Source organism: Kogia breviceps, chromosome 4 (assembly GCF_026419965.1).
Source record: "Kogia breviceps isolate mKogBre1 chromosome 4, mKogBre1 haplotype 1, whole genome shotgun sequence".
Lineage (NCBI taxonomy): Eukaryota > Metazoa > Chordata > Mammalia > Artiodactyla > Physeteridae > Kogia > Kogia breviceps.
The window spans coordinates 151,868,274-151,882,375 of NC_081313.1; the positions used below are offsets into that span (position 1 = coordinate 151,868,274).

The 14,102-nt window shown below is 40.7% G+C and overlaps 1 protein-coding gene across 5 annotated transcripts in view; it reads left to right on the forward strand.

Moving 5' to 3' along the window:
• Positions 1-1,043: 1,043 nt before the first annotated feature.
• Positions 1,044-14,102, forward strand: part of CNOT6 (CCR4-NOT transcription complex subunit 6) — a 64,103-nt gene continuing 51,044 nt past the window's right edge. For 2 of the 5 annotated variants that reach the window (XM_059061036.2, XM_067032249.1), the window contains exon 1: positions 1,052-1,463. The gene's annotated coding sequence lies outside the window, so the exon portion shown is untranslated. Of the gene's footprint in view, positions 1,464-14,102 lie in introns of all 5 variants that reach the window. The other 3 variants (XM_059061035.2, XM_067032251.1, XM_059061038.2) reach the window with 3 other exon arrangements.

The window sequence follows — 14,102 nt, forward strand, 5'->3', positions numbered from 1 at the left end:
GTCCTACGGTCTCAATCTTTTCCTTGCCCTTCTAGCTCTCCTCTGCCCCAACAGCAGCCAACCATTTCCCATATTCTCCAGCCCAGTATAGCAAGAGAGGGTGTCTCATTTTGTTGCTCTTGTTAGTTCCTGGAACCTGTTTCACTCTCATTTTTTCAGAGTTGATTTTCCAGGAAAGAGCCAGGAGCCCATCCTAGTTTGCCATGTAGGTGAGTGGACAGCTATTCCTTTTTCCTCAGGCCATGCCTGTCCTCATGCACCTCTAATGGGTTTTAACAGTCTGTTGAGTGTTTCTCTTGTCCCTAGGCTGTGAGCTTACTCAGGGCAGGCCGGGGCCTGATTCATCTCTTTGCCTTGGTCCCAGCACAGGGCCTTGACCACCAGTCAACTAATGTGAACTCATGCGAGCATCATCAATCCTTTCTCTGCTCATTTTCAATCTCCACCTGAATAGAACATCTTGCTCTTTGAACACAGCTGCGGACAGTTACTCCGGGCTAGGATCCCACCAGAATTGTCCCTGAATTTACTGGACTGAATGACCATTAATGGACCGAAATGTGCCATTAATTAGTTTTTTCTTCATATCTGAGGCAGGATGAATCAAGCCACTGTTCACGACTGAATGTCTTGTCTTTAGGCAGCTCAGGATACTGGCTAAGGGTCAAAAGTCTGAGAGCTTGTCCCTGTTTCCATGTAATTGATAGGCGAAACGAAAGGGAGGAAGATCAAGGAAACAGAGGGAAGAGAGGAATAAAAATGTACAGCCTGAGACAAGAAAGAAAAAAAAGAGCTAGTTGAAAAGCATAGGAGCGTTAAGAAGATGAGAAAGTAGAAGCGACAAGGCAGGAAATAAGCGACGAGAGCGGGAAGAGAAGAGGGACGTCTGACCCTGGAGCGCGCCCGGCCGGCTCACTGCTCCCCATCGCGGGGGTGGGGGAAGCGGAGAGCGACCTCCCCGGATGCTGAATGGTCGCGCCCGGCGGCGGCGGCCAATGGGCGGCCGGGATGTTGAAGCGGCAGCGTCGGTCGCGGCGCTCGCAGGCTTGGGGTGGGAGGCGGGGAGGGGGAAGGGGTGGGACGGCGGCCGCCGCCATGATGCTTGTTTGCTTTCAATGAAAACGAGGGGGGCGCAGAGGAGGAGGCGGCGGCGGCGGCGTCGGTGGCGGCGGCGTTGGCTGCGCGAAGGCGAAGGCAGCGGTGGGTACAGCGAGGAGGGTGAGGCCGGAGGCCGAGAGGCCGGGAGGCCGTAGTGGTGGCCCATCGAGGCGGCTGAAGCGGGCGGCTGACGAGGTGGATCTCGGAGGGAGAACAAAGAGCGGCGGCTGAGGCGGCAGAGGAGCGGCGACGGCGGCGCTGCAGCAGCGGGCGGGACTGGTATGGTGGTTCCACAGGTCAAACCCCGCTGCACTCACAGGGAGGAGGCAGCGGCAGCGGCGGAGGAAGGCGGCGCACCCCAAGAGGTGAGCGAGACCAGCCCGAGGCCCGGCTGGGCTCTGCTTCCCACACTGGCTGGCCACGGGCCCCTCTCGGTCGTGTCCCCGGGACCGTAGCGCGGGGGACTCGAGCAAGAACACCTTGAGTTTTGCGTGCAGCGGGCCCGAAGATTGGAGGAGATGGTGGCTGTTGGGGGTCCCTAGACGCGCGGCTGTCGCCATCTAGTAGGTCCCCAGACTGCGCCCCCGCGCCGCGTCTGGGGCTGGGGGGTGTTGATTGACGGCGGGGGCGCGCAGAGGGCGCCAGGGTTGGGGGATGCCCCTGGCTGTCGACCCTGGCTCTGGTCACCCGGAGGAGGGGAGTTAGTGTTCGGGACTCTTGGCTGGCATGGGATGGGTGGCAACTCTGGAGAAGTGGCGGTGTGGAATTGCGCGGAGTGGAGTGTGGAACTTCTCAGTTACCGCAAAGCGGGAAACCAGCTGTTTACCCCCTCCCCCAAATGGGTTTAAAATTCAGTTTAACACAAATATTTTGCGGGGTGGGGGAATGGGAATGACATGGTTAAAGAAACCCTTAGCACCAGATGAAGAGATTTATGATATTGCTGAGGACTCAAAGATAGTTCTAATTACTTGAAGTTTTGTGTAATAACTTGAATCGTATCTGTTTTCTTTTTTTCTAAACACCAATCATTATTTTCTTTGGAATTTTTTTTTTTTTTTTACTCTTTTTCTTCTACAGCTTCCCCTAAGAGCCTGCTAATGAACACCTGTAACCTCTTCTTGAACTCTTACTGCAAATGACAGCATTGTGAATGGTCATCTTGCTTGTCCTTTTTGGATTTGGTATTGTGTTAAGCTGACGTTTAAATAAATCTCCTTAAACATGAGTTCCCATATTTACCTGTTTTCCAGGAGGATTGCCCCATTAGTGGTAGTGCGGAATCTTGCCTCTTTGTGTCTGGGGATTTTAATTTTGGAGAGGAAGAGAGTGAATATGAACAAGTGAAAAATAAAATGGCATATAATAGCACTTTGTGTTTTTCACAGTGCACTAGAATTTATCTTCCCAAAATAGTTTTGTAGGCTTTAGGAGCTGTGTCCATTGATCAAAAGGTTTTGAAGACTTGTTTTGTAATTGCTATCAGAGCAATTATCGCAGTCTTTGGAATGTGATGACTTTTAGAATAAAAATTGCTTAATATTTTTAGACCAGTGATCTAGTCCAGTCAACTTGCTTTAAACAAAATATTTGAATAGCTGCTGTTGAGGAAGCAGGCCTAGAAAGGTTAAAGTGACTTGCCCAAGATATTACAGTGAAGAGGGAAAGGACCAGGTTTTGTGTAAATGTGAGAGCACATGAGAGTGAGGTACTTGATGGAGATTAGTTTTTTTGGGAGGGCGGAGTGTGTTTTAATGGCTGTAAGTTATTTGAGGTAGTTGAGTGTGGTCAGTTCTCAGTAGGTGAATAAGATACTTAATGAAATGGTCAAAAAAGGAGGATGTGACAAAAGACAAAGTTTCCTGTGAGACTCAGAAGATTTTGCATAGTTTCAGAAGTGTCTTTATCAATGGTAACGTAGATGAGGAAGCTCTTTTGAATGCCTCTTTGATTTGTAGGTATTTCCAGGTTTCTTAAACCTTGGTGGCAAAGTAAAACTTTTCAGACTCTTGAACAGATATGAGTTGTTTACAGAACTTGGTCCTGGCTACAAATAAAGGCATTTGCTTCTGTACTTACGGTTTATAAATAATGCATTTTGGTTAATGTGTAGGCATTCCACCATGTTCCTATTAGCCTTTATTATATTTAAAGCATAAACCTTTTTCATATCATAGTGCAACAGAAAGGGATAATATATGTAAGGCATACTGGAATAAATGGTCAAGGCTGCTCACAGCTGTAGCCTTTGGGCCATGAGAGGTGAGGGCCCTCTTCAGCACACTTGTAACTTTCCCATATGGAAGGTATACTGGTTGGGAAACTGCTTTTAAAGTGTTTATTTGCATGTAAGATGGGGACTCATTTAGTCTGTCTTAATCTTACTCTTCTCTGGGCTTTACCTCTTCCTCATCCATTTTTATTTTCTTGATAAGTTATGTGCAAGGAATAGTATATGCTGGACATAGTGTTGGACCCTGGGAATTAAGAAGTGAATAACACTCATTTGCTGTCTTCTTGTTGCTGTAGTCTTAGTAGGTGTACATAGTGCTGTGGGGAGAACAGGAGAGAATGATGAAATTTGTAGAATGTGTGGGAGCAGTTTACAGAAAATAGCACGGAATAGGTGTTTGTCAAACTGGAGAGATGGGGTCATTTCAGACAAAAGGAACTGTGGGTGCACTGAGGTGCCAAGTGTTGGGGTAAGGCCAATATCGATGTGTTACTGGAACGGGGAGAGTGACTGGAGATGAGCCTGCAAAGGTGTGTCCATCCTAGATTTTGAAGAACCATACTTACTAAGCTAAAAGTGAGGTTTATATCTTTATCCTATAGCAAAGGAGAGAGCCAAAATATTTTTCATAGGGGAACAAAGTGATTTAAAGATCATTTGGGCATCAGTGTGGAGAATTAAGTGGAGCCATACATATAAAAAAGTCACATTTGAGATACTGTGGAGTTAGTGACTCTGAATCTATTTTAAACTTGGATATAGGGTCTTTTGTGTATGATCCATTTTATAGTGGGTTTGAGGGCTCAGTTCAATTGCTCTGTAATACAGGGTAGTTTAAAATCAAAATGTTTTGGAAAAAAGTTAAGAGCAATTAAAAAATGAAACCCATATAATGGTACATGTGAAAGTTCAGGCATTCAGAACTTGGCTTCTGAGTTAGGCTTAGGCAGACTGTAGAGCTTAAGCTGGAAAAATCAACTCTGCTCACCAGAAGTGAGAGCCACCAAGCTTAATGGTTATGGCTATCCTGATGGTCTGTGAGGATATGGACTGTAAACATTTTGTGAAATTGGGGAGAGGGCAGAGTTTTCTCTTCTGTATATTATTGGAATTGAAATATTGAAAATTTCTTAAAACCTAAGAACTCCTCATACAGCTGTTAATTTATATAGTCAGTTCTGCTGTAAAGCAACATATAAGTTCCTAAAAATCTCCATGATATGGAAAATTGTGCAGTTAAAAACTACATGCCTTTTGGGAAAAGTGGAACTAAGGCACAACACTCAAAACTTTGTCAGTGACTTATGTTAATAAAAAGGAACCTGGTAAAAATGGTAGCATGATTTTACACATGTTATGATATACGTAAATACTACAATAAATATGTCACTTTACCTTGAAAAAGACCTGATTTGCATGTGTTAATGGGCATCAGAAAGCTTGCAAGGAGGGTTACCTGAAATCGAATGGAATGTTTTAATAACACCAGAGGTGGGTGGGTGTGGCTCAGCTCATGTGTACACACACAGAGTGAACTGATGTAGCTGGTAGGTGTTTTGAGGTGTGTGTATTTTGTGTATTTCTATGCAGCTCAGTTCAGCTGGGGGCAGGTTTCTACCATCATCTGGTTTTTTTCACAGACAAAATCACATAAGCAAATGGAAATTTTGTGTTAAGCTCAAATTTTCTAATATATCAGTTACGTTGGAACAGATTATTTTCAGAATAAGTGATACAGCAGAACTGATTATACTTGAACACAGCATTTTAAAATAGGGCTAAATCTCAGTTCCAAAAATACTGGAAACACCCATGTGTCAGGCACCATTATAGACTTGCTCCTCTAATAGGGCTTATGCTCTTTTATTCTAAATGGGTTTATAATGGTATGGAGAGAAAAACAAATTAACCAATAAAGTGCTCATCAGGTTATATAGTAATGAGGAATACACAAAGCCTTTGGGGCATTCTAAAGAAGGAGCAACTAATTCTGCTTGGGAAACTTGAGGGAGTCATCTCAGAGGTCTTTGGGCTGAGCTTTGAAGGTTGAATAGAGGTTAGACTGAGTAGGACCTTTTAGTGAGAAGAAAGAACATGTGCAAAGTCAAGTTACATACAACTTGGGCTGTGAAACATAGGATGCAAAGATGAAAGGGACAGGAGGAGTGGCCAGCAACAGTCTGTGAATAGTCTTAGGCATTTTCTTAAAGTATTGAGACTTTCGTCTCTATATAATAGGGATTCATTGAGAGTTTAGGTGCATAGGGGTGGGGAAATTGTGTGTGTGACATACTTTTTCAGGAGACATAGGAAAAATGTGAAGGCTGGATGAAGGAGACAGGGCCAAGAAACTGGGGTCAGAGAGTTCATTTAAGCCCTTGTGAGAGAAATATTCTAGAGTTGTTAAAGGCTTCTTGATGATTTATAAGGTCAGCATTTTATGAATAATTTTCTTTCTTAGTTTTTAGGTGAAAAAAAGACTAGTGGGTCAAAACTGATTGCTACTATATTAGAACTTCCCAAAATGATTGTATACATGAATTAGCAGCTAGAATAAATGTTGAATGCCTCAAAAGGCCAAAATTCCAACTAGATAGGGGTAGCTAGAATACTGTGATTGTAAGAGTGGGAGTAGCAAATAGATTATGGAAACTGGCAAAAGATAAGAAAGAAATGAAGAGATTTCTGTTGGCAGCCATCATTGCTGAAGGTGTAAACTAGACGGTTGTTGCTTGTCTCATACTAAGAGAACAGATTTAATATCGATGGCTCCCTCTCCTTACCTTTTTGACCTCGGTGATGTTTCATCACACAAATCATGGTTTGACTTAATGTTAGTGGGCCCTCAGCTTTGCTGGCTAGATCATAAATCATAATTGTCCTAATATGTTCTTTTGTTCTATACTTTATATTTGACTTAAAATATAGAAATTAAAAATTTTAAGCTAAGAAGTATTTGTGTTTTAAGTTGAAATTTGTGGATCACCTATACTTAGTGTATCTTTATAGTTATATTTTGAGTTAATTTATTGAGTTGAATGAAATTGCTAGTATTTTACCATTTTTGATCTTCAAAATTGGTAGTTTCCTGTGGTGTTGCAGTACACTCTGACTGTATTTTATATTCACTTGTGTTATTAGGCACAGACACATGATTAGAATTGCATTTTAACAGCAGTCTAGTAAACTCTTATGGGCTGTTGGTTATTGGCTGGGCACTGCGGATGCAGATGGGTATGCCGGTCTTCTTTTAGAGCTTAGACTAACTACTGCATTTGCTGTTTGACTCTGTTTAGGAGGAATATTTTATCATAATTTTAAAATCTTTTTTCGCAGAGGTCTTATTGATTGGAAATTTTAGTTAAACCAATATGGACTTAAATTTATTCTTATTCTAGTTGAGAAAAGGATTTAAGGAATTGAGATTTGGGGAGGCAGGAGGAGGTAGCTACAGAAACCTTAAGTTCTTAGAAATATTACTAAGGTTATTTGCCTTTTTCATTCTCTTCCTCTTATGAGTATACAATGGTGTTTTCCAGAGACTGACAAAATGATGTGTAATATCTGATCAGTTGAATTCAGAGCAGATAGGTGAATCCAGCTGTCTTCTAGCATGTCAGACCTTAAAGATTTGCAAAAATGTAAGACGGTGTCACTCTTCTCACAAAACTTTACTTTGTTTTTGAAAGTAGTTACTTTTCATAAAAATGTTAACATGTGATAGGTTTATTATATTTAATGAGTTAATACATATTTTAAATTCCTTAGTTCTAATTTCTAGTATGGTAAATATTGATAGTTATAACCCACACAATTGAAAGGTCTTTGAGGTACTTGAGTATAAGGATCCTGAGATGATAGCATTTGAGGTCTGCTGTGTTAAGTATTAGGCAGAGTTTGGGAGTAGAGAATACAGGTGAAGAGTAGTTTGGAAAGATGATACATCTGAGAAGAAAACTCAGGGGCTCACAGTCTTAGCAACATAATATTTGGAGAATGAACACAAGATCTTGGTTTCATCAGTGACAGAATTCTAGACTTGTGTGAGGCATTGGTGTTATAGAGTACAGCTTTGCAGCTAGATTGTCCCAAGTTCAAATCCTAGCTCTACTACTTACTAAGTGTGTGCAACCTTGGGCAAGTTATTTAAACTCAGAGTCTCAGTTTCCTCATCTAAAATAAAATGAGGGGCTTCCCTGGTGGCACAGTGGTTGAGAGTCCGCCTGCCGATGCAGGGGACCACGGGTTCGTGCCCCGGTCTGGGAAGATCCCACATGCCGCGGAGCGGCTGGGCCGTGAGCCATGGCCGCTGAGCCTGCGCGTCCGGAGCCTGTGCTCCGCAACGGGAGAGGCCACAACAGTGAGAGGCCAGCGTACGACAAAAAAAAAAAAAAAAAAAAAATCAATAAAATAAAATGAGGATAGTGTCTACTTCATGGATCGCTATGAGAATTAAATCAAGGTAATTACCAGTAAATTATTGCATAGTGGTTGAAAGCATAGACTTTTGGATCAGACTTGGGTTAAAATCACAGTTGTGCCAGTAGGTTCTCTGTGATCTCAGGTAAATGACTCATTTTCTGGACCGTTCTTTCTTTATGTATGGAGAATAATACAATAGTGTTTACTCATAGGAGTCCTGAGGGTTAAATGAGATAATGCATGTGAAGGGCCTGCCAGTTGGTGAGTGCTCAAAACATGTTAGCTGTTATGTGCCTAGTGCAGAGTGTGACAGATAGGCACTCCAGTACAGTTTTGCCATTACCCCCACCTGTTTGAGGTTTGCTCTTATTTTGCTATAGCATGTCACTAAGATTATGTTTATACAGTTTTACCTTTAAGTTTGTCCCTTTGCTTCATATCCCAACCTGTCCTAGAACGAATATTCTCAGCCTTTGGTCACTTAGGTCCTTTCTGTCGGGATTCTCTAGATTTAACCTTCCAGATTAGAGGCCTATGTTAGTTTTTCTTACTCCTGCTAACATGGGCACTGCTTCTGTTAGCATACTTGTCTCTTACACAATGTTTGCTTTTTTTTTTTTACTGTCCCAGCTTATCCCCTTGAATTCTTATAATTATTCACCAAACACTCTTTGCCAGGCTCTGAAAATATAAAAATATTTGAAATATAAGTGCAAAGACCCTATGTTAGAGTAGGTGAATGAGACATGTCAAAAATAATTAAGGTGGGCTTAAAGAGTATAACATTAGAAATATCTTCAAGGTTCAGAATAGCTCAAAGCAGGGAATGATAAACTCCTGTGTTTGTGAGGGGTAGGGAAGAAGTCCTAAATTAGAGTGATGTTTGTAAAAAGGGTTGTAGTGTGATTACATCATCGTAAGATTTTTGTTTGCACTCCCCAGTAGATTAAGATCCAAGATTATGTACGTATTTCCTATTTATTCTTTATTCCCAGAACCTGGCAGAGTGCTTGGCACATAGAGGCAGAAGGTGCTTAGTAAATATTTGTTGAATGAATGATTCTGTAAAGAAAGCTTCCTTAAGGAAGCATGGTTCGGATGTATTGAATTGCTTTTTTTGGATTTTTCTTGGAAAACCTGATTTTGAGTCATGAAGGAAAGAATGTTTAGACCAGTTTATTAGTACAATGAGCTAGGTCTTAACACAAGACACTGGGAGATACAAACTGGGGTGATAGATGCTGTAGTAAATGTATGGTGTGCAGAGGAAAGAGTAGTGAACTTGTGCGTTTGTTGGGAAGGGCTTACAGGGACTCTGACATCTAACATGAGTTGCTGTGAAGGGGGTGAGTAGGAGTTTAGGGTGAAGGTTCCCTTTGGTGAAGGGAGTAGCATGTGTTATTGAAAGACTATGTCTTAGAAGTAGGTTTGCTTTGATTAATTTAGGACTTTATAGGGTGTCTTGTGTGTCAGTGGCTGAAGATGAGTGAGAAAATAGTTGCCTAAATCCAGATTGTAAAGGACTTTGAAGTTAGGGCTTTAGCTAGGTAGGCAGAAAAGGCCATCTTAGATTTTTAAGCAGGAGAGTGACATGAGCAGGCATCTATCAGGAAGGTATAGAGAAGTTTGTTTAAAAGTTGTAGCTGAGAAATGAGGGTATAAATTAACTTCAGTAGCTGTGAAAATGGAGAAGACAGGTTTAGAAGTCCTGAAGAGGTAAAAATCAGTGGGATTTAGTGAAAAATTGGGTAAGATGTAGTGAAAATTTGGATAGGGAGAAGTAAATAGGCACCAAGGCTAGTGGCACTACCTTTTCATATATTCTATAACTTATAGCTCTGTGAGGCTCCCGATCATCAAATAAAAGGATTTTTCTGCACATGAGTTTATTTCTTCCTTCTCCCCTCCCTTCCTTTCCTCTGCGCCTTCCCTTTTTTCTCCTTTGTGTATGTGAAGTAAAGCACCAAGAATGGAGGAGAAAATGTAACAAGCAAGGAAAGGAAAAGAGGAATTTAGCATTTTATCTTGTCAGTTAAGATTTGCTATAATTCAGCCTCATTTCCCTTGGAAAAAAATCTGGCCAATACAATTTAAATAAATTATTTAACTTCAGAGTGCCTTTTAACAAGAAATGCATTTTTGTACATTGCCAAAATAACATGATCTCATAATAATTCATTAATATTTCAAAATATGAACTAGATATTAAATGTTTCTCCAACAGTCTGCAGAATGTCCTTTGTTGCAGATTTGTGGATCCTATATAGGGACCATTCATTACATCTCATTCTATATATCCCTTAATTTTCTTTAAATCTAGAATAGTCCTGACACCAGCTTGTTAAAGGTGGCAGACCAGTTACCCTGCAGAAAATCCTGCATTCCAATTGCTTCTTTGGTGTCATTTGGCTAGTTCCTCTAGTTCTTAATCAAGGTAAACATTGTTGGTGTGTATTTCATATTCTGTCAGATCCGAAGACCCACAGTATCTGGTTCTACCCCCATCAGTGTTGGGAAGATTGGTGAAGGGGTAACAGTTTATTCCTCTCTTGAACATTTTTTACCTTAAAATCAAAAAACAATCTGGGTGGTGGTGTTACCTTAGCATTATGCCAGTGCCAATGATTCATCTAATGGTTTTAACCCAGTTTATAAATCCTTGTTTTTAAAAGGCTCATTAGGAATTATGAAATGATGTTGTTTTTGTTTATTTATTCTTTCATTCTTCATTTACTCCTTTGTAAAATAGGACTTTTTTCACCTGGGGCTATTTGATGACTCTGAAGTACAGTACCCACTGAAAGGATAAAGACTTAAATTTTTCTCTTCAGTACCAATTTTCTTAGTTTAAAAGCTGCCTCATATGGTGGCTGACTTGTACTTATGGTCTCTCCCTCGCCCTGCGCCTTCCCTCTTACCCCCCCTCCCCTGTGTATTTTTTAAGCCATTTTGTAAAATGTTTAATAATGAAAGCATATCTTTCTATGCTAGTAAATAATGTCCTGTATTTCTTTAAAGTAAATAATTATTCTAAGATACTGAAAAACCGTTTCTCTGAGATCTAGATCAGGGACAGATTTTATGCTGCCAGGATCAGTAGTGATGTTTGGCACTGGATTGGAGGAATTGGAGATTGACTAGTCAGGAGCTGTATACCTGCTGACTCTGGCCTAGCTATTTTTTAAAAGTCTTTTAATTCTACTTGACAATTTTCAAGCCTGTTTTGGAAACGTTTTATTCTTTTTAGATAGTAATCTGCAGTGACATACTGTATTTTTTAGAGAGTAAGGTCTTCTTGTTTATTTCAAGCCTTGGGAAAGATCCTAAATTGTTTGTATTCTTATATCCTTTTCTCTACCTAGTTTCCAATACAATGTTCAGTTGGACTCCAAGAAAAATGGGTGGGGTTGCTCAATGGGCAGATAGGATCCTCAGAAGGGCTTGATTGTCCAACTTGATGCCATTTCTTTTATTCTATCATATTCTCCTCCCCGCCCCCCACTTCCTAATATGCACTGTCAGGGATTCAGGAAATAAAGAAGATCTCCTCACTGCTTTCAAGTAATGAACTGTCTCTTAAATTTTAAGGCAACACATCATATGTCATGAAAACCAAGCAAGGGAGTGGTTGGCCGCTTAGGCAGAAATCATTACTCTTTGATGGAATGACCGCAGGTCTAGGGCTTGGATTTCAGATTTCAGTTCAGTAATACTTGTATTTATTCTCTGAAGCATGATCAAACTCCAGACATTGATTCACACTAAATAAACTCCCATGAGAGTGGTAAATCAGACTTCTGAACTTTCACTAAGAAGGCAATGATTAATAATTAGTAGTAACTCAAAATACTAACCTCAGCTGGAGAGAGCAGCTTACCATTATTAAATTCTATTTGGAAAAGCCAGTGAAGACCACATGGTCGTAAGTAAAATCTAGTCAGAATAGTGGCATTTGGTTGATCTTAAGGAATCTTAAGGGATGTTGTCATCAAGCTCTGGTAACCTTACACAGCATTTTGTTATTACTGGTATATTCATATGATTCAGAATGGGCACTTGCTTCACCAGATTGTCCTCTAGGTGGAACAGGAACAGTTCTTGACTGTATAGCTTTCTCTGTTCGGTATTTTTGTATTAGTCTAAAAACTTCAGGCACTGTATTTCTGTTTTGGAGAAATTAATGTGTAGGAGAACAGTTTTATTAACAATATTTGACAACACAAAAAATGTGCTGTTTCTTGTGCAGATGATTAGTCTTACCATTTATATTTTTACTTTCTTCTAAAAGCTTTTTAGGATTACTTATCTCCTGTGTTTTGACTACATGGTCAAAACCATTTCTATGTTTGAAAGATAGCTCTACTTATCATTAGAGGAGCAGCATAGCATAATGAAAGTTGCTTTAACTTTTTCCATTTTTTTAATTGTAGAAAATATACATAACATACAATTTACCATCTTAAGCATTTTTAAGTGTAGCATTCAGTGGTATTAAATACATTCATAATGTTGTGCAGCCTTCGCCATCATCCATCTCCATAACTCTTTTCTTCTTGTAAAACTAAAACCTCGAACCCGTTCAACAGTAAGTCCATTTGACGTAAGTGATTGCTGACTCGCTTACTTTAAATTCACATGATGGTAGGTTTTTCTCCAGCTTTGTTTAGCTGTGTAGGTATCCAGAGTAGGTAGAGACTTGGTTAAAGCAGATTATGGCTCATCCAAACACATAAGGTGAAGTGAGACTGGGGCAAGGAGCTTGGGAGAATATGCAAGGAAGTGAGATTTCATTTCACCTGAATATTTCAGAATGTTTCTATAAGAATAAGAATTTTTAAAATAACCACAAACAAAATGAACAATAGTCCCAATATCGACTTAGGTTTAGTTCTTCTTCAAATTTGTCCAATTCTCAAAAATGTTTTTTTACACTTGATTTGGTCAGATCAGACCCAAACAAGGTCTATACGTTGCATTTGATTGTTGTGCCTCTTAAGTCATTTAATATCAACTTCCTCTTACTCTCCCTTTTTAATGTCATTCATTGGTTGAAGAAACTGGGTCTTCTGTTATGTTGAACTTGCCATGGTCTGTGTCTGGCTGGCTGTATTCTTGTGGCATTATTTTAAAATTAAGAAAAAATTTTTTAATCATGGTAAAATTATAACAAAACTTACTATCTTAATAATCATTTTAAGTGTACAGTTCAGTAGTGTCAAGTATATTCACATTGTTGTGTCTCGTGTTATTTTTAACATGTTCCTCTGTCTCCCTTACTTAGTGTAAACTGGTACGAGATCTAGAGAGGCTGATTTGATTCAGGTTCAATTTTACTTTTAATTTTTTGGATGAAGGGGCAAGGGCATACATAGTGTTGGCATGTAAGTCTAGTTGTCCTAATACTGAGATCAATCTTTGGGTTGCGATCTTACAGCCTGATCTATCTATTTAAAATTTTTTCATTGGACTTTTTTCACCTAATGCTTTTATTAACCATTGATGGTCATCCATTTTTTCATTAGAGATTGTGAAATAGTGTTTTTTCTAATTATGTAACTCTTTACATTTATTAGCTAGAATTCTGTCAAGAACATTTCCTCATCTAGTTTCTGCCAGAAATGCAGGATAAATGCTTGATTCTTTCCCTTTATTTTCCAGTTTTTGGGTGACTGCATTTTTTTTTTTCCTGTTAAAGTTTTGGATTCATGCAGTTTGAAATGTAGTCTTTCTTTTGATGTTCAGATTGTCATATCTGTGGCCAGTGGGACCTCTTCAAGCTGGCTCCTGTTTCCTTCACAGCCACAGCATTTTTCTTAGTGTCCAGCCTTGTTTGTATTTTTCCGATCTCAGACCTGAAATCCTCCATTTCTCCAAGGGGCTCCTAGTTCCTTTTAGTGGGAAATTGTGTTTAGAGGTCTACTTTTTTTTTTTTTTTTTTTTTCTGCGGTATGTGGGCCTCTCACTGTTGTGGCCTCTCCCATTGTGGAGCACAGGCTCCGGACGCAGGCTCAGCAGCCATGGCTCACGGGCCTAGCCGCCCTGCGGCATGTGGGATCTTCCCAGACCAGGGCACGAACCCGTGTCCCCTGCATCGGCAGGTGGACTCTCAACCACTGCGCCACCAGGGAAGCCCGGGTGTCTGCTTTTTTTTTTTGCAGTACACGGGCCTCTCACTGTTGTGGCCTCTCCCGTTGCGGAGCACAGGCTCCCGACGCGCAGGCTCAGAAGCCATGGCTCACGGGCCCAGCCGCTCCGCGGGCATGTGGGATCTTCCCGGACCGGGGCACGAACCCGTGTCCCCTGCATCGGCAGGCGGACTCTCAACCACTGCGCCACCAGGGAAGCCCGG